This window comes from Ranitomeya imitator, chromosome 1 (genome assembly GCF_032444005.1).
Source record: "Ranitomeya imitator isolate aRanImi1 chromosome 1, aRanImi1.pri, whole genome shotgun sequence".
Taxonomy (NCBI): domain Eukaryota; kingdom Metazoa; phylum Chordata; class Amphibia; order Anura; family Dendrobatidae; genus Ranitomeya; species Ranitomeya imitator.
In genome coordinates, this window is record NC_091282.1 from 202176323 (window position 1) to 202195625 (window position 19303).

Sequence of the window (19303 nt, forward strand, 5' to 3'; positions counted from 1 at the left end):
CTTTACACTGTTCATTGCCTGAGGCCACAGCACCGGGTCAAGCCACCCGTGACACCCCCCTCAAGAGACAGACCCCATTGGTCCGGTGCTGGGTATCCCGGTCTCTTGGGCGTCACAATTGGCGTCACGAACAGGATCTAGCCAGCCCGTATACCGGGTATTGTGTGCCGTGATTGGAGCCCAAAACTGTGAAAACTTGGATGAAAAATCTTGAAAATTGACTTTATTAAAGAAAAATCCATTTTCCATTGAAAACTATTGAAAGTGACTTTTCCCCATTGGTTATAATGGAGTAAAGATGGCCGCCATCCCCTGAGGTAATCACTTCATAGCCGTTAGGCACGAGACTGTTAATTGAGCTACGCCATCACCTGAGCCCCAGTCTAACTGAAAAACTTCAGAATCCGCCATTACAGAGCGCGGTGGGTGGGAGCAGCAGGGGGCGTGTCATTGTGGGCGGCACCAAGCTGAGCGCTCTGACATCAGAGCAAGGGGAAAATCGATCCTGCTGCACAGCGGAACGAATCTACACTATCCCGACGGAAGCGGAGGACCGGAAGGGTCCGGATTAACTAAGGGGGCACAGTATGTCGCAGCACGGAGACGCCGCAGCACCCGGCGACGCTAATGCAGCTGAGTGTCGATAGAGAGTCTGGTAGCGCAGCGGTGCAAGGAGTGGCGCCCATCATGCCGGTGCTGATGCCATATACCCCGGGTGGCCCATGGCTTCCAATGTATGAAGGTGAGCCTAATACCCTTGACGATTTCAGAGAAAAGATGCTGGCCCATTTTGACATGTTCCCTGTGGGTGAAGTTCAGCGTTAGTCTCCTGATGATGCAGTTAAGTGGCCATGCTAGGCGAGAAGTCACAGCATGGGCAGCTGATCTAAAAGGCACTGTTGAACGCATATTTGCTGGATTAAAAGCTACATTTGAAACCACGGCCAGCAGCAAAGCTAAAGTACGATTCTTTAATTGCAAACAAAAAGTTAATGAGGGCGTGAGAGACTTTGCCTTAAACCTGCAGGAAGCCCTTAAATCACTTACACTGGCTGAACCCATTTTTAACACCGGAGCGGATAAACTGCTAAGAGATCAATTTATTGAGGGACTCTACACCCCTTCTCACCGGGGGCATGTGAGCATGCTTGTTTTTAAGAACCCTGAATTGACATTTGCCCAATTAAAGGAGAGCGTTATACGTCTCCAGCTGGCAGAGGCACCTCGGGATCAGGATCCTGCGCAACTCATGGCAGAGGCTCCTCAACAACATGGAGTACCAGTGACATCAGCTATGTCCGGGGCCATTGCTAAGCCCCTGGGGCCCAGTACTAATGAGGCTCTTCAACAAAAGCTTGACTCTTTAACTGATGTTGTTGCTTCAATGGCTAAAACCATGCAGGAGATGAGAGGACTCAAGATGGAGTTGTCAAACCGTAGAGAAGGTGTTCCATGGATGAGACCCCGGAGATACCCGACATGGAGAGGACGACCCCGCGACCGCTACCAACCGGATGGACAGCCCATTTGCCGCCGTTGCCAGCAGCCAGGCCACTTTGCACGAGATTGTGATTTAAATGGGAATCCCCTGGGAATGCGGGCCGCTTCGCAGGAATGAACTTTCAAGGCCCAACACCCTGGCACGACAGGTACATCGGAGGACGACCCATTATCCCTATCGTGCTGGACGGAATGCCCCTCAACGCTTTGCTGGACACAGGTTCCCAGATTTCATCTATACCGTATATCCTTTATAAGAGGTACTGGGCTGATGCAGATATTGATAAAGGGCCCTCTGATGTTGAACTAGATATATGGGCCAGTAATGGTAAGTTGGTACCGAAACTAGGATTCAGGGAGATGACCATAAAGATTGGTAAAGTAGAATTGAAGAAACAGGGTATAATTGTTGTTGATGTTGACCGGCGGAACTGTGAACCAACTGTATTGATAGGAATGAATGTGTTAGAGAACTGCTTTTCCGAAGTCATTTCTGTCTTACAGCAAATTGCTGAAACTGCCCAATCCTGCCAGCAGAGAGTTCTCCGGAGGGAAATAAAAGTATTGATGTTAAGGCAACAGGTAGAAGTTGCAGGTGGAGAAATCGGCAGTGTGAGGGTAAGTGATCCAACATCTATTGTAATCCCACCAAAAACAGAAATGCTGGTATGGTGTAGAGCAGCAATTGGTACTAAGGGGCGAGATTATCAAGCCTTAATAGAACCAGTGTACACCGACAGCAGGCCCACTATACTCACAGCACGAGGGATAGTCGAGGTACACCGGGGACAAGTGCCGGTACGACTTTTGAACTGTGGAGAGGAAGAGGTCACTTTGCCAAGGTATGCTACAATGGCAAAGCTATATACTGTTGACAACAATGCCATCACAACCATTGAGCCCTTAGAACCAACCTGTCAGGTGGAAGGCAATGGCTCAGATGGAGAAATGGAGGATTGGTGCCAACAGCTACACGTGGGCATAAATTCAACACCTACCCATCAAAAACAAGGGGTGTATAGGCTAGTGACGGAATATGAACAAGTCTTCAGTAAACACCCATTGGACTTCGGACGGATAGAAGGGGTAGAACACACAATCCCCACCAGTGACCATCCCCCAATAAAAGAAAGATATAGACCCATACCGCCCGCTCACTATCAATGTGCAAAAGATATGCTGAGGGAGATGAAACAGGCCGGGGTAATAAGAGACAGCTGTAGCCCCTGGGCGGCCCCTCTAGTGATTGTCAAAAAAAAGGACGGAACCATGAGAATGTGCGTAGACTACCGGAAGATTAATAACATCACCCATAAAGACGCCTACCCCTTGCCTAGGATAGAAGAGTCCTTAACTGCTTTGAAATCTGCTAATTATTTTTCCACCTTAGACTTAACAAGCGGGTATTGGCAAGTCCCTGTGGCTGAGCGAGATAAGGAAAAGACGGCATTCACCACACCAATGGGTCTATGTGAATTTAATCGCATGCCGTTCGGACTCTGCAACGCATCCGGTACCTTCCAGCGGCTGATGGAATGCTGCCTCGGACACAAGAACTTCGAGACCGTCCTCCTGTACCTAGATGATGTGATCGTCTACTCAAAGACTTACGAACAACACTTAATAGACCTGGCAGAAGTGTTCGAAGCCTTATCCAGGTATGGCATGAAAGTCAAGCCATCCAAATGTCACCTTCTCAAGCCAAAGGTACAGTACCTGGGACACATCGTGAGTTCGGAGGGAGTAGCACCAGATCCCGAGAAAATAAGCGCCATAAGGGATTGGCCAAGACCTACCAGCGCAAAAGAAGTGAGACAATTCCTGGGATTGGTGGGTTACTATCGCAGATTTATAAAAGGATTTACCAAGTTGGCAGCACCCTTGCAAGACACCTTGGTAGGGCAGACGAAGAAACCTTCAAACCGAAACCCTCCTTTTCAGTGGAACGACGAAAGGGAAGACTCCTTTGAACAACTAAAGAAGGCACTAACCGGAGAAGAGGTTCTGGCATACCCAGATTACCATCAACCTTTCATCCTCTACACCGATGCCAGTAATGTGGGACTAGGAGCGGTGCTGTCACAAAAGCAAGAAGGTCGGGAGAAAGTCATCGCCTTTGCAAGTAGAAAGCTCCGGCCTACTGAAAGAAATTCAGAAAATTACAGCTCCTTCAAATTGGAACTACTGGCAGTAGTTTGGGCTGTGACTGAACGTTTCAAACACTATCTGGCCGCTGCAGAATTTATTGTCTATACTGACAACAATCCGTTGACCCACCTGGACACAGCCAAATTAGGTGCGTTAGAACAGCGATGGATAGCCCGGTTATCTAATTACAACTTCAAGATCAAGTATCGAGCAGGTCGCAAGAATGGAAATGCCGATGCCCTATCCCGGATGCCACACTTGAGAGATGTAGAAGAAGAAATGGGGGAGCTTGAAGAAATTGAACTACCAGCCTTCCATCATCCCAAGGCAAAACATCATCAGTCAAGTACCTATCAGAAACAACAAGAGGTGAATTTAAATCCGTTAGCACACCATAGATGGGCTGACACCCAAGACAGCAATCCGGCTGTGAAGTTGGTGAAGGAACTGTTAACTGAGCAAAGTGCATATCCCGATGAGGATGCCCCAGAAGAGACGCATCAACTCTGGAAAGAGAGAGGCAAAATGTTCCTGTATCAAGGGAAGCTCTGTAGAAGGTACACCAATCCGAAAACACATGAATTGGTTTGGCAGATTATCGTGCCTAAACAAGATGTCAAGATGGTCCTCGAAGCTTACCATAATGGTGCTGGTCACTTCGGTTGGAAAAAGTTAGAAGTACTTCTAAGAGAAAGATTTTATTGGGTCGGGATGAGAAGATCAATCGAACAGTGGTGCAGAAATTGTGGCCCGTGCAACCTCAGAAGAAACGATCAAAAGAACCAAAGAGCACCACTGCAGCCCATAATCACCAAACAACCACTTGAACTTGTAGCCATGGACCACGTGAAGTTGACACCAAGCCGGTCTGGCTATGTCTATGCCTTGACCATCGTGGACCATTATTCACGCTTCTTGGTAGTAGTACCCGTAAAAGATCTGACAGCAAAAACAGCAGCCAAAGCGTTCCAAACGTACTTTTGTAGACCCCATGGATATCCGGAACAGGTTCTCACCGACCAAGGTACAGCCTTTGAATCAGAGATCTTCAGAGAATTCTGTAATATGTATGGTTGCAAAAAGATCCGGACGACGGCCTATCATCCACAAACAAACGGCTTATGCGAGAAGATGAACCATATTGTAATAGAACTACTAAAGACTTTACCTGAGGCAGAAAGGAATCAATGGCCAGAGAAATTGCCTGACTTGGTGGATCTGTATAATCATGTCCCGGTGAGTTCCACCAATTGCACCCCAGCTTACCTTATGCGTGCAAGACCCGGCCAATTACCAATCGATCTAGAAATGGGAATTCTGAAACCAGACGCAGAAGTCCAAGACTCCAATTGGGATATCATACGGCAAAAGCAGTATCGCCAAGTGCAAGAGAGTGTGGAAAGAAGCCTTCAGCAAACTAGAGAAAGACAAGAGCGAACTTTCAACCAGAATGCTCTAGCGACCCCATTAAGACCAGGTGACCAAGTGCTCAAGAGAAATCGTCGAACCAATAAACTGGACAATCAGTGGGAAGCCGTACCCTACACAGTTTTACCAACAAGAGTGGATAATCCTAAAATGTGTCTCATTAGCAAAAACGGAGGCTTAACATCTGTACTAGTGTCAAGAGACAATCTTAAATTATGTCCGGAAGCATTGAAAGAGCCAGACGTTGTCCAGCCAGAACCAGAAGTTATTCAACCCATACTGGTCCAACCAGTAAAGGAAAAAGAAGAGGAAGTGTATCACACCTGTATAGGAGACTTTCCCAAAACCCTACTAACATACCATGGTGCAGTAGTGGTTCCCATGGTGGCCTTTTACCCAACACCAAACCCAATACCAGAAGTCCCAAGACAGGAAGAGGCTGACCACGTACTACAGGAGGTTCCAGGCCAGGAAGAACAGATTCCTGGTCAGAGTAATCCCATTCACGGTGGACTTGCCAACTCCATAGTCGTGGAATTATCTTTAGCAGAGCGGGCAGATACTACATCCGCAGTAGACAGTAGTACACCACATGAAGAGACACCGCTATTACGTAGATCACAGCGTAGTACCCAGGGTCAATTACCAGCCAGGTATGCAGATTACCAACTATAAAGCTCATAATGTGAATTGTATATATGTTATGCCGTATATAGTTAAACAGAAAATGTAGTATAGTCATTGTTATCAGTCTGCAACGTTTAAGCCCAGTGCCTACAGAGACTTGTCTGTATGAACTTCTTGCATATTCTTGAACTTTTTATCAGCCCGGAGGCACTAAATCAAAGCTCCGGAAAGACTGCTTTTTGAACTTTGCTCCTCGCTCTTTTTGAACTTTCTTTAGTCTTTATATTGATAACTCCGTTGGAAAAATGGAAAAAAATTCCTGGACACTAAGTACAGTGCCTTTCCTAATACCTTCAAGGATAGAACTGTATTAATGGACGCTATTTGAAGTGACTTTGTACAGAACTATATTTTTGTTTCCTCGAGTGGTTTTTGTAACTTTTCATTTTTAAGACTCTGTACATATTAATTGTTATTTCAAAATGTTATTGTCCCACAGTCCCGGAGTACTGTTCTTAACTAAGGGGGAATGTGGCACCCCTAGGGGTATTTGCCACAAAAATAGTTACTGACAGTAAATGCAAATACTAAAATAGCAAGACTGCACTACCACCTCCGGCCAGAAGGGGGAGCTCCAGAGACTCCCCTTGATCCATTCTGGTCTGAGAGAAGAACTGGCAGTTGGGCTAAGGAGCTGAAAGTGAGAGGTCATACAGTTGAATCTCTAACAGCCCTGTGACTGTTACCAGGCCTAAATCACCGGCCTGAGGAGAAGAGGGATAGAGAAAAAGGACATTGTGAGAACCGGGTAGCATTAATCACTACCCAGAACAGGCGCAAAGACGGATACCGGATCCGTGGCTGTATTCATTACATATAATACAGCAACCGGAAAAACGTGAGGTGATATCAGCTTCACTAGGGTCGGACGCAGCAACAGACACAGAGTTCAGCGGTACTCCTGGAGGGGGTAAGCCGATAAAAGGACTCGGGTTGCCCGTCGAACCAGGACCCGGAGGGGACAGATTGGGCCGGCAGCCAGTTCACATACAGCAGCAGGGCCACACAGAAATTGCGCACAATAAGAGGCGAAGACCCCGGCAGGGTCAAAGTAACTCAGAGTTCCCATACAGACTCCGGTGACAGGACTGGTTGTAAATCCTTTTTTGTTAAAGTAAACTGGTTAAACGTTTCAGTGCCTCAGTCTTTCATTTGGACAATAGCCATCTATCCAGGATCAGGATCGTCACCGCTGGGAGAACCTGCTGCTGATCAAGTAAGTGCCTGTTCCCTCACGATACCCTTTACACTGTGCATTGCCTGAGGCCACAGCACCGGGTCAAGCCACCCGTGACACCCCCCTCAAGAGACAGACCCCATTGGTCCGGTGCTGGGTATCCCGGTCTCTTGGGCGTCACAGGTGCAACTCGGCCAGGAGTAATATTTCTAAACACATAAACAACCAAAATATTTACATCCAAATGCACAAATATAATCTATACTAATCAGGCGTGCTAAGACGCTTTTTAGATGTAGGTAATGAGAATGTGTGTAGTTTTTAGGTTCTCTCCATGTTGCCTCCATTTTTTATCATGTGTTTTGCTAATCTAAGAAGATAAGCTATATCAACTTGTAATTATTCATTTCATCTCAACAATTGATCAGTTAATAACAAATAAAACATGGATGGAGCACTAACGTAGAAAGTTTATCTTCCTCATTTCATCAGATTCCCATAGACTTTAATGACCGAGTATGATCCCCAAAATAGATAAAAAACAGGATATGTTCAGAGTCTCATGGATCAGAACACATGGGCCGGGATTATACTATCGTGTTTTACGGACGTATGAGAGGCGCAAAAACTACGCATTGCACACTGACTAATGATTCTCTATGGGGCAGCTCCTATCTGCCGTATATTTCACAGCCGTATTTTACGGGCGTAGAAAATCGCTGCATGCTGCGTTTGTCAGCTTATTGCGCAAAAAATCCACCAATGAAAGTCTATGGGGGCGAGAAAAATACGGATTACACACGGACCAGCAGTGTGACTTGCGAGAAATACGCCAGACATCTCCAGGTGCAAGGAAATGTACCAAGCCCTCAATCAGGAAGCTCAGACATGCTAATTAGCTGAAAAAGCCATACAGACATCCTGGAAGTCTGGCGCTCGCCTCCACGGAGTTGCAAGCAGCATGGCAAACATCATAAATGTCGATATGCTCCTGGTCCTGGTCCAGGAAAGGCCCGAAATTTGGGACCAGCGGGATGCCAATTATGCCAACCGGGCTAGGAAAGAGGCTGCTTGGAGGAACATTTGTGGGATCCTTTTCCCAGAATATGACCAGCGGCCACGTGAGGTCCAGAGTCAAATGAGTAAGTACATGTTTATCTATTCATTAATATTGGTAACTGCATTACCTACATGATTTGCTGAGAATTGTAATTTACATTAACATTATTTTCATTTATTTATTTAGCACCATTAATTATATGGTGCTGGACATGAGAAAGGGGTTACGTTCAGAGTTTTATAGATGTCGTTTACATTAACAAAATTTACAATGACATACTGCTGCAGAGGGAAGAGGACCCTGTCCTTATGGCCTGAAATTCTTGGTATTTTGCATTAGATCATATTGTGCTGTTTGTGTTTACAATATTTATATTGATGATCTTTTTTAAGAAATGCAGGTTACTAGGCCACATTAAAATCTGTAAAATCACTGTTGCCTTGTTTTACCACTGTGCACAATGACCTTATCCATTGTTTTTTGCTCTTTCATTGCAGTGGAAGATGTTATGAGACGATGGTGCTGCATAAGGGACCAATATGGGAGGGAAAGGCAGCAGTGGGCCAGGAGTGGGTCAGCAGCGCCTTCTAAAAAGCGCAAATATATTTATTATGACCGACTCTCCTTTTTGGATCCCAGTATGGATCTGAGACCTTAAGTAAAAACATCAAAACACATTACACATATATTTTTTCCACAGTCAAAGTTAACATTTAAATTACTTATTCTCATACTTTACTAACAGAACACAGTCCAACCTCACTGAGAGGGAGACCGGCTCAGACTCTGCCATCATAGATCCGGTTGGGGAAGGGGAAGAGGTGGCTGGCCCATCTTCACATCCTTCCAGCGACATCCCTCGCAGGAATGTGGACACTGGGGTCCTAAATTATTTGGTCAGGGCTGCACAGGATGATGGTGAGGAAGCCTTTACGAGGAGCCTGGCCCGGTACCTCCGTTCCTTACCCCCGTGAGGCAAGGCTACGTGTGAGAGGGTATATTCAAATACTTATTGATTCATGCACCCCCAAATGATCCATATGAATTGTTTGAGATCATTGAGGGGTGGCAGCTCTCATCACGTAACCTCCTGCGCATTCCATCATCTCACCAGGTGCATGATCAACAAGTATTTGAAGCACCCCCTCCACGTGTGCCTAAACCTCTACCCCTTCCCACCCAAAACCAACCAAGGCCATCACATTATCATAATCAGTCATTCCATTAACCTTCCCAATATGGCCACTTGTCCAGACCCAGTGCTGGAGGCTGGTCCCAACCTTGTTTTGTCGATATGGCCATGTTGGGTGGGGTTATGAGCCAAGGCCTTTTTTCCACCTCACGAGGGCCATACTCAAAACACTTATTATTCTAGCCAATACCCAACTGGCCAAAATGATCAAGGGCATCATTTTGAGCATGGTCAAACATCCAACACACAGGATGATGTACAATTGGCCCAACAAAGGCCACCTGACCAGGACCCTGAGCTTCCACCATCTCCACCAACTTACAGAAATCTGTAATGCTTTTTTGTTTAAATTTTGTTAATTTTTTACATTTCATTTTCTTACAATTTTATTTTTTACTCTGCTGTGAGCACTTGGTTATAAATATATATTTTTTAAAATATTTTTTTATAAGGACAAAAAACATGATAATAATATAGTGTTTAAACACAAAAAGTTGGCTTGGGCTCAAAATAAAAAATAGAGTCCAAAATCATTTTTGTTTGACCAATCATTCCAACATCATACTTAATTACTCGGTTGTTGAACATCTGGTACATTAGTCAAAGAAACACACATAGTTAAGTTATGTTTTTTTTAAAGTTTTTAACTTTGCAAAACATATATAGATATATATTAAAACATTACAACATAGAAACAGCATTATCTTGCCAGGGAGTAGCTCCATGTGTTGAAACAAAATAATTTGTAAATATATCCCTAACTTTTATGCCAGAAAGGGGATGCCGCAGAGGAAGGACTTGTGTTGTAGGCCTACCCACATTAGGCAAGATGCCTTCACCACTGTCAGTTGAGGAGCACTCATGAATTCTTGTGAAGTTGTGTAGAACAACACAAGCTTTTATAACTTCATTAACATTTGCCTCACTCAGCTGAATGGCAGACTGGAGAACACGCCATTTTGATGCCATAATGCTAAAGGCGCGCTCCACCAGTCGCCTTGCCCGTGAAAGTCTGACATTAAATACACGCCGCAGGTGGTCCAGGTTGCTCCGGGGATAAGGCCTCATGACATGCCTGGTCAATTGGAAGGCCTCATCTGCCACAATTACATATGGCACTGGTTCAGCATTGGAGCCTGGGAGTTGTTGTTGTGGTGGTGGGAGGTCCAACAGGTTTTCACGTTGCCGCCGACCCACTCTAGAGTCTCCAGTTCGCCCATAGGCCCCAATGTCTACAATTAGACACCTGTTGTTACTGTCAACTACAGCTAACAGAACTACAGAGAAAAACTGCTTATAATTATAGAATTGGGTGCCCGAGTTCGGTGGCTTACGCACCCTGATATGTTTCCCATCCAGGGTTCCAATATAATGTGGAAATTGACAATAGTGTGAAAAATCACGGGCTATTTTGAGCCAGTCCTCCATTTTGGGCTCCAGCATCACAAGTTCATGCAGTTTGTCCCAGATTTGAACACGTGTTACGTACAATGCCTGAAATTGTTGACCGCCCTATGAGAAATTCAAGATGTAATCCTGCATAAAATAATCCAGTTGACAAGAATCTGAAAGCACAAAAACAAAAATAAAATTTATACGTTACAATGTTTAGACAAAACCATAGTAAACCAAAGTAATATGAGGGGAAAAAAAGGCAGGAGAACAGTGTACCTTCCTAAATTTGCACTGGATAACAACATTTAACATTTACTACATATTTGTGTAGGATTGATAAAACATTTAGTAATCTAATTAAAATAATATGCTAGGGTGGTAAAATAAAAATAAAAAAATATCATCATCATACAGTATGTGAGGATGGTGATTACATACCGTAAGGTAAGGAGAAGACGTTCCTCTGCGGATATGCATTTCCGCATCCTGGTATCCTGATACGTGATTCCTGGACGTATGATCTCCAACAACATATCAAAGGTGGAGATTGTCATCCGACAGTAGTTGTAGAATTTTCCCGGATGTGTCCGCAGAGCTGAATAGAGCCTGTGAAAATGCCCTTTAGTGGAGACTTGCTGCAAAAGTGGATGCACCCACATTCTTCTTCTCCTCCTTCGCGGATCAACTATCAGAGGGTATGGCTGGCCAAAGCGGCATGACAAGACCCAATTAAATAACACCCGCTGAGTTGGTGTGAATTGCAGGAGGTCAGACATGTTGCACAATTAACACCACAACACCTACCCAAGCACAGCAACAAAATGGCCATATGGGAGGATTTAATCTGTTGTTGAGGCCTTAAATAGGGTTAGGCCAATGATTTAAATTATTTTCAGGCCTCAAAACCAATGTCCAATTTGTGAGTTTGCGTAAAAAATGCATTACGGATGGCATACGGATTACATATGGAGGTAAACAAGCGTAAAATACGCTGCCAAACCCTGCCTACAGATGACATACGGATCACCATTTTGGGATCATTTCTGCGTATTACGCATGTAAAATACGGACCGTATTTCCCTACGCTGAGTGTGACTCCGGCCATACTCGTTTTTAAAACTGATGTTTGTAAGGATCAGAGACACTCTATGGATCCATGTCCTGTTGAAGAAAAAAATCACAACATATACAGTACAGATCAAAAGTTTGGACACACTTTCTCATTTAAAGATTTTTCTGTATTTTCATGACTATGAAAATTGTAAATTCACACTGAAGGCATCAAAACTATGAATTAACACATGTGGAATTACATACTTAACAAAAAAGTTTGAAACAACTGAAAATATGTCTTATATTCTAGGTTCTTCAAAGTAGCCACCTTTTGCTTTGATGACTGCTTTGCACACTCTTGGCATTCTCTTGATGAGCTTCAAGAGGTAGTCACCAGAAATGGTTTTCACTTCACAGGTGTGCCCTGTCAGGTTTAATAAGTGGGATTTCTTGCCTTATAAATAGGATTGGGAACATCAGTTGTGTTGAGCAGAAGTCTGGTGGATACACAGCTGATAATCCTACTGAATAGACTGTTAGAATTTGTATTATGGCAAGAAAAAAGCAGCTAAGTAAAGAAAAACAAGTGGCCTTCTGTTATGATCTGGTGATTAAGGAGCGACATGAGACTAGCTCTGAGCAGGTGGTAGCTATACTGACCGCAGTCCCTAAGCTCAACACAACACTAGAAATAGCCGTGGAATGCTCCTAACTCTACCTAGGCATCTCGTCACAGCCTAAGAGCTAACTACCCCTAAAGACAGAAGCAGGAAAACTATCTTGCCTCAGAGAAAATCCCCAAAGGATAGATAGCCCCCCACATGTAATGACTGTGAGAGGAGAAGGAAATGACATACGTAGTATGAAACAAGATTTAGCACAGGAGGCCACTTCTAGCTAGAAAGAAAAAGTACAGAACAGAGCACTGTGCGGTCAGTAGAAAAAAACTAGAAAAAGTCCACCGCAGAGAAATACAAAAATCTCCACACCTGACTAAAGGTGTGGAGGGCAAACTCTGCTGCCCAGAGCTTCCAGCTTAGCTGAATAGATCCATATTGATAAGCTGGACAAAAGAGCAAAAGCAACAAAATGCTCATCAACAAAGTCCACAACAAGTGAACTACAAAAAGACAAGCAAGGACTTAGCTTTGTTGAGCTGGTCAGAGTGTCAGGAAATCCTAAGAGCAATGACTCCAGGCAGGAACAATTGACAACTGGCATTGAATGAGAGATAAGGCCAGACTAATATAGCCGAGCCAAGAAGACGATCAGTGAAAACAGCTGCAGAAGCTAAATCCAAGAAGCAGCCATACCACTCAAAACCACAGGAGGGAGCCCAAGAGCAGAACTCACAAAAATGCTACTTACAACCACCGGAGGGAGCCCAAGAGCGAAATTCACAACAGCCATCATTACTTTAAGAAATGAAGTAAATATAGGAAAACTGACTGAACAGCAATCTAGTCTGAACTGGTGCATAACCTCATAACATTTCCTTGCTTTAGTACAGTAAAATTGAGTGCAGCCATTGATCTATTTGCTATGTAAGTTTTTTTTTTGGCTATGCACCAGTTCAGACTAGATTGCTGTTCAGTCAGTTTTCCTATATTTACTATGTATAATTTTTTCTGACTTGAACACCCCGCCCTTCACCATGCTGTGATTTTAATTACATCCAAACACAGTTAGTTCCGACCTTCCTATAAATGCAGGCTTTACCATGTTATTAGCCAGAGGTAAGTGTTTACACTAGGCAGACAGGTCAGGTACCCATCCGATCTGAGATTACCTTGACGTTTGGTGGATGGGCTCACAATTTTTGGCCAAATCTTGTGCTAAGCATCTCATGTGTTTTTTCATAGATTTCACAAGCCATTATGCTATTCACATTTCATGTATCGCACATTTCCTTGCTTTAGTACAGTAAAATTGAGTGCAGCCATTAATCTATTTGCTATTTAAGAAATGAAGGTCAGTCAGTCTGAAAAATTGGGAAAACTTTGAAAGTGTCCCCAAGTGCATTCAAAAACCATCAAGCGTTACAAAGAAACTGGCTCACATGAGGACCGCCCCAGGAAAGGAAGAACAAGAGTCACCTCTGCTTCTGAGGATAAGTTTATCCGAGTCACCAGCCTCAGAAATCGCAGGTTAACAGCAGCTCAGATTAGGGACCAGGTCAATGCCACACAGAGTTCTAGCAGCAGACACATCTCTACAACAACTGTTAAGAGGAGACTTTGTGCAGCAGGCCTTCATGGTAAAATAGCTGCTAGGAAACCACTGCTAAGGACAGGCAACAAACAGAAGAGACTTGTTTGGGCTAAAGAACACAAGGAATGGACATTAGACCAGTGGAAATTTGTGCTTTGGTCTGATGAGTCCAAATTTGAGATCTTTGGTTCCAACCACCGTGTCTTTGTGCGACACAAAAAAGGTGAACGGATGGACTCTACATGCCTGGTTCCCTCCGTGAAGCATGGAGGAGGAGGTGTGATGGTGTGGGGGTGCTTTGCTGGTGACACTGTTGGGGATTTATTCAAAATTGAAGGCATACTGTACTAGCATGGCTACCACAGCATCTTGCAGCGGCATGCTATTCCATCCGGTTTGCGTTTAGTTGGACCATCATTTATTTTTCAACAGGACAGTGACCCCAAGCACACCTCCAGGCTCTGTTAGGGCTATTTGACCAAGAAGAAGAGTGATGGGGTGCTACGCCAGATGACCTGGCCTCCAGAGTCACCAGACCTGAACTCAATCGAGATGGTTTGGGGTGAGCTGGACAGCAGAGTGAAGGCAAAAGGGCCAAAAAGTGCTAAGTATCTCTGAGAACCCCTTCAAGATTCTTGGAAAACCATTTCCGGTGACTACCTCTTGAAGCTCATCAAGAGAATGCCAAGAGTGTGCAAAGCAGTCATCAAAACAAAAGGTGGCTACATTGAAGAATGTAGAATATAAGACATATTTTCAGTTGTTTCATGCTTTTTTGTTAAGTATATAATTCCACATGTGTTAATTCATAATTTTGGTGCCTTCAGTGTGAATTTACAATTTTCATAGTCATGAAAATACAGAAAAATCTTTAAATGAGAAAGTGTGTCCAAACTTTTGATCTGTACTGTAGATATGTCACACAGATGTTGGAATGTAGTCTTAGTAGTGTGCACTGCCGAGGGCAATGGTTCATAATTGCATATCTGTAATTAACACTACCAGTCAAAACAATGAAAGCTTTTTTCTTTAATCTTTTCAGGCATTTTAACCCCTTCCTGACATGCGCTGTACATATACTCCTGTGCGGGACCTGATCCCGCAAATAGAAGTATATGTATGTGCACTGATCGAGTGGCCTCATGCTGAGCGCCATGGCGATTGGGTGCAGTTGTCAGTTCTGTGTGATAGTTGACTCCCTGCAGCAATGCCCACGATCGACACTAGCACCAGTCACAGGCGTTTAACCGGGGGTATCGCTGAAATTGTAGCAAAAAGCAAAAACCAAACAATTTCTAAATTGCTGTTTTTTTCCTTATTCAACCTCCCAAAAATCAAATTAGAGAGCGATCAGAAAATGTGATGTCTGAAAATCGTTCCAATAAAAACATCAACTCGCCATGCAAAAAAAAGCCTTCACATGACTCTGTCAGTTGAAATATGGAAAAATTATAGCTCTCAAAATATGGGGATGTAAAAACTAGATTTTGCAATAAAAACCTTTTTAGTGTGTAACAGCAGGCACACATAAAACCCAATATAAACCTGGTATCTCTAATGGCACCGACCCCCAAAATAAAGTCATCTCATCGCTTACACTGCACTTGGAATGGCGTAAAATATAAATAAAACCAATTCATCGCCTGCTGTTGATTTTTACATTCTGCCTCTCAAAAATCGCCATAAGGCTTGGCCCACATTTATCCTGCGCTCTGCTCTGAGCACTTACATCAGGGTTTCCGTGTAAATCTCTAAAATACGTGATTTAGTCGGAACCTCTGGCTGGAGAGTCTCTATAATGAAGCAGATGGAGGCACTGTGGACGCTTTCTGACCTGTGACCCGGCAGTGTCCGTCTTTTTAGGTGAGCATAAAAGTGCGGTTGACCACAGTTTTGTGCACTTCTGAAAAGAATCACACCACTGAACAGAGGCATACGGAGTCCAGAGTAATTCTGCTGCCTCATTATAATGAATAGATCCCTCGGGGGTTTCATCTGAATCATGTCACTAGGAGATTTAGATGAAAACCCCAAGGTAAGTGCTCAGCGTAGAACGTAAGATAAATGTGATCCCAAATGTTTTGTAAAATGTTCCCAATAAAAGATTCAACTGAATCTACAAGAAAAGCAAGTACCCACTCAGGTCCGTAATCTGTTAATGGAAATATAGGGAGCTTCCACGTTACTGGTAGTACAAAGGCTCTTGAAAAGCAAAATGCCTCCTCGCCCCTCAAAAGAAATTCAGTAAATTCTGCTCTCCCAAATCCAAATGCCCCTCTTGCTTCTGAGCTCCAGTGTGTCTAAACCACATATAGCGCCCACATGTTTGGCATTTCTGTAGTGATGAGATCCCGCCTAATTTACAGGTGCATGTCTCCAGAAGCGTGAGCTAGGCATAATGTATGGGTGATTGCAATATACGGGTCACTGCAATATACTGGTCAATACAGCGTACTGGTCACTGCAATTGCAGTGTGCAATTTTTACTTGGCAACATCCACTGCTGCTTATTTCTGGAAAATACTAGTGGTGTCAAAATCGTCCCTACGCCTGTAGATAAATTCCCATAATTTCCAAAATGGGGTCACTTGAGGGGGGATTCTACTTTTCTAGCACTTAGAGGCTCTATATATGGAGTCCGCAAACTATGCTAGGAAAATCTGTGCTTCAGGAGACAAATATCACTCCATCCCTCCCGAGTCTCTCTGCATGGCTAAGCAGTACTGTACAGTCACATATGGGGTTTTTCTACATTCAGCAGAAATTGTGTGACAAATTTTGGTTCCATTTTTACCATTTTCCCTGTATGAAAATGTAAAATTTGGGGCGCCTGTGGTGTCAATATGATCACTGCACCCCTAGATGAATTGATTGAGATGTTTAATTTGTAAAATAGGGTCAATTATGGCGGGTTTCGCAATTCTAGCACCTCTGGGGCTTTGCCAATGTGACATGGCACTCTCAAGCCAGGGCAGTAAAAACTTTTGGGTAATATGGCGCTACGTCCCTTCTGAACTTTGCACTGTGCCTCAAAAGTAGGTTTCAACCACATATGGGGTATCAGTGAATTCAGAAGAAATTGAACAAGTTTTGGGGTCCATTTTCTCTTGTTATTCTTGTGAAAATACAAAATTTGGGCCCAAAAAACATTTTTGTGGGAGAAAGGTGATTTTTTTTTTGCATTTTCACAGCTCAATGTTATAAACTTCTGTGAAGCACCACACATCTAGATAAGTTCCCTGAGGGGTCTAGTTTCCAAAATGGTATCACTTGTGGGGGGTGTCCAGTGTTTAGGCACATTAGGGGCTCTCCAAATGCGACATGGCCTCTGCTAAGTATTCTAGCAAATTTAACATTCAAAAAGTCAAATCGCGCTCCTTCCCTTCCAAGTCCGGCCATGCACCTAAGCAGTGGTTTCCCCCCACATATGGTTATCGGCATGCTCAGAAGTGATTCCACAACAAATTGTATGCTGCAATTTCTCCAGTTACCCTTATGAAAATAAAAAATGGAGTCTAAAGGAACATTTTTGTGAAAAAAGTGAAAAACTAATTTTTTCCTTCCACATTCTATTAATTTCTGTGAATCACCTGAAGGGTTAATTTACTTATTGATTGTGGTTTGAGTACATTGAGCGGGTGCAGTTTTTAGAATGGTGTCACTTTTGGGCATTTTCTGTCATATAGGCCCCTCAACGTCACATCAAATGTGATGTGGTCCCTAAAAAATGGTTTTATAACTTTTATTGTAAAAATGAGAAATCGCTGGTCAGCTTTTAACACTTGTAACTTCCTAACAAAAAAAACGATGTTTCAAAAATTGTGCTATGTAAAGTAGACATGTGGGAAATGTTATGATTAACAAAAGAAAATTGGAGTGCTGAATTCATAAAATGAACATGATTTTACTATTACAATAATACATAATATGTAGCCAAAAGTATCAAAGATAGGATTCACAGTTGGCACCCCAGGAATGGAAGATTGGGTAAGGAACAATTCCACAAAATGGGAGCCAGTTGTGAATCCTATCTTTGTCTACCTCTGCATTATTGTTTGATATTTTTTGGTGTTACATATTATGTATTTTTGTAGTAATAAAATCATGTTAATTTTATGAAGCTAGCACTCCAATTTTCTTTTGTTAATCATACTTCTTCGGAGTTTCTTCTCTACTATATCCTTACTTGATTAAGATTTGATTCAGGATTATGTTAATTACATTATCTCTTATTTGTCTTATTATCAGTGTCCCTGTGAACCTTTTAATATGTGTGAATTATTATTTATTAACTATTTTATATCACAAAAAAAAAGTCTCAGTCAGTGGGATTGATTGAAGTGTTCCAGAGTTATGACTTCATTAAGTGACAGTGGTCAAAATTGGGAAAATTGGACTGGTCAGGAAGGCTAAAACAGGCTTCGGGGTGAAGGGGTTAAGAAGATATCTAGAAAGTAATAAAAATCAAAATATATGGACATATATTATAAAATAGCAAATTAACTTTAATGGGGATAAATGTAAGGTCATGCACTTGGATAGAAGTAATAAGATGTATAAAACTATGCGCTTAATTCTAAAACTCTGGGCAAAACCGTCAATGAAAAAGACCTGGGTGTATGGGTGGATGACAAACTCATATTCAGTGGCCAGTGTCAGGCAGCTGCTACAAAGGCAAATAAAATAATGGGATGCATTAAAAGAGGCATAGATGCTCATGAGGAGAACATCATTTTACCTCTATACAAGTCACTAATTCGACCACACTTAGAATACTGTGCACAGTTCTGGTCTCCGGTGTATAAGAAAGACATAGCTGAACTAGAGCGGGTGCAGAGAAGAGCAACCAAGGTTATTAGAGGACTGGGGGGGTCTGCAATACCAAGATAGGTTATTACACTTGGGGCTATTTAGTTTGGAAAAACAAAGGCTAAGGGGTGATCTTATTTTAATGTATAAATATATGAAGGGACAGTACAAAGACCTTTCTGATGATCTTTTTAATCATAGACTTGAGACAGGGACAAGGGGGCATCCTCTGCGTCTGGAGGAAAGAAGGTTTAAGCATAATAACAGACGTGGATTCTTTACTGTAAGAGCAGTGAGACTATGGAACTCTCTGCCGTATGATGTTGTAATGAGTGATTCATTACTTAAAGGGACACTGTCACCTGAATTTGGAGGGAACAATCTTCAGCCATGGAGGCGGGGTTTTTGGGTTTTTGATTTACCCTTTCCTTACCCGCTGGCTGCATGCTGGCTGCAATATTGGATTGAAGTTCATTCTCTGTCCTCCATAGTACACGCCTGCGCTGTGCAAGATTGCCTTGTGCAGGCATGTACTACAGAGGACAGAGAAAGAACTTCAATCCAATATTGCAGCCAGCATGCAGCCGGTGGGTAAGGAAAGGGTGAATCAAAAACCCCGCCTCCATGGCTGAAGATTGTTCCC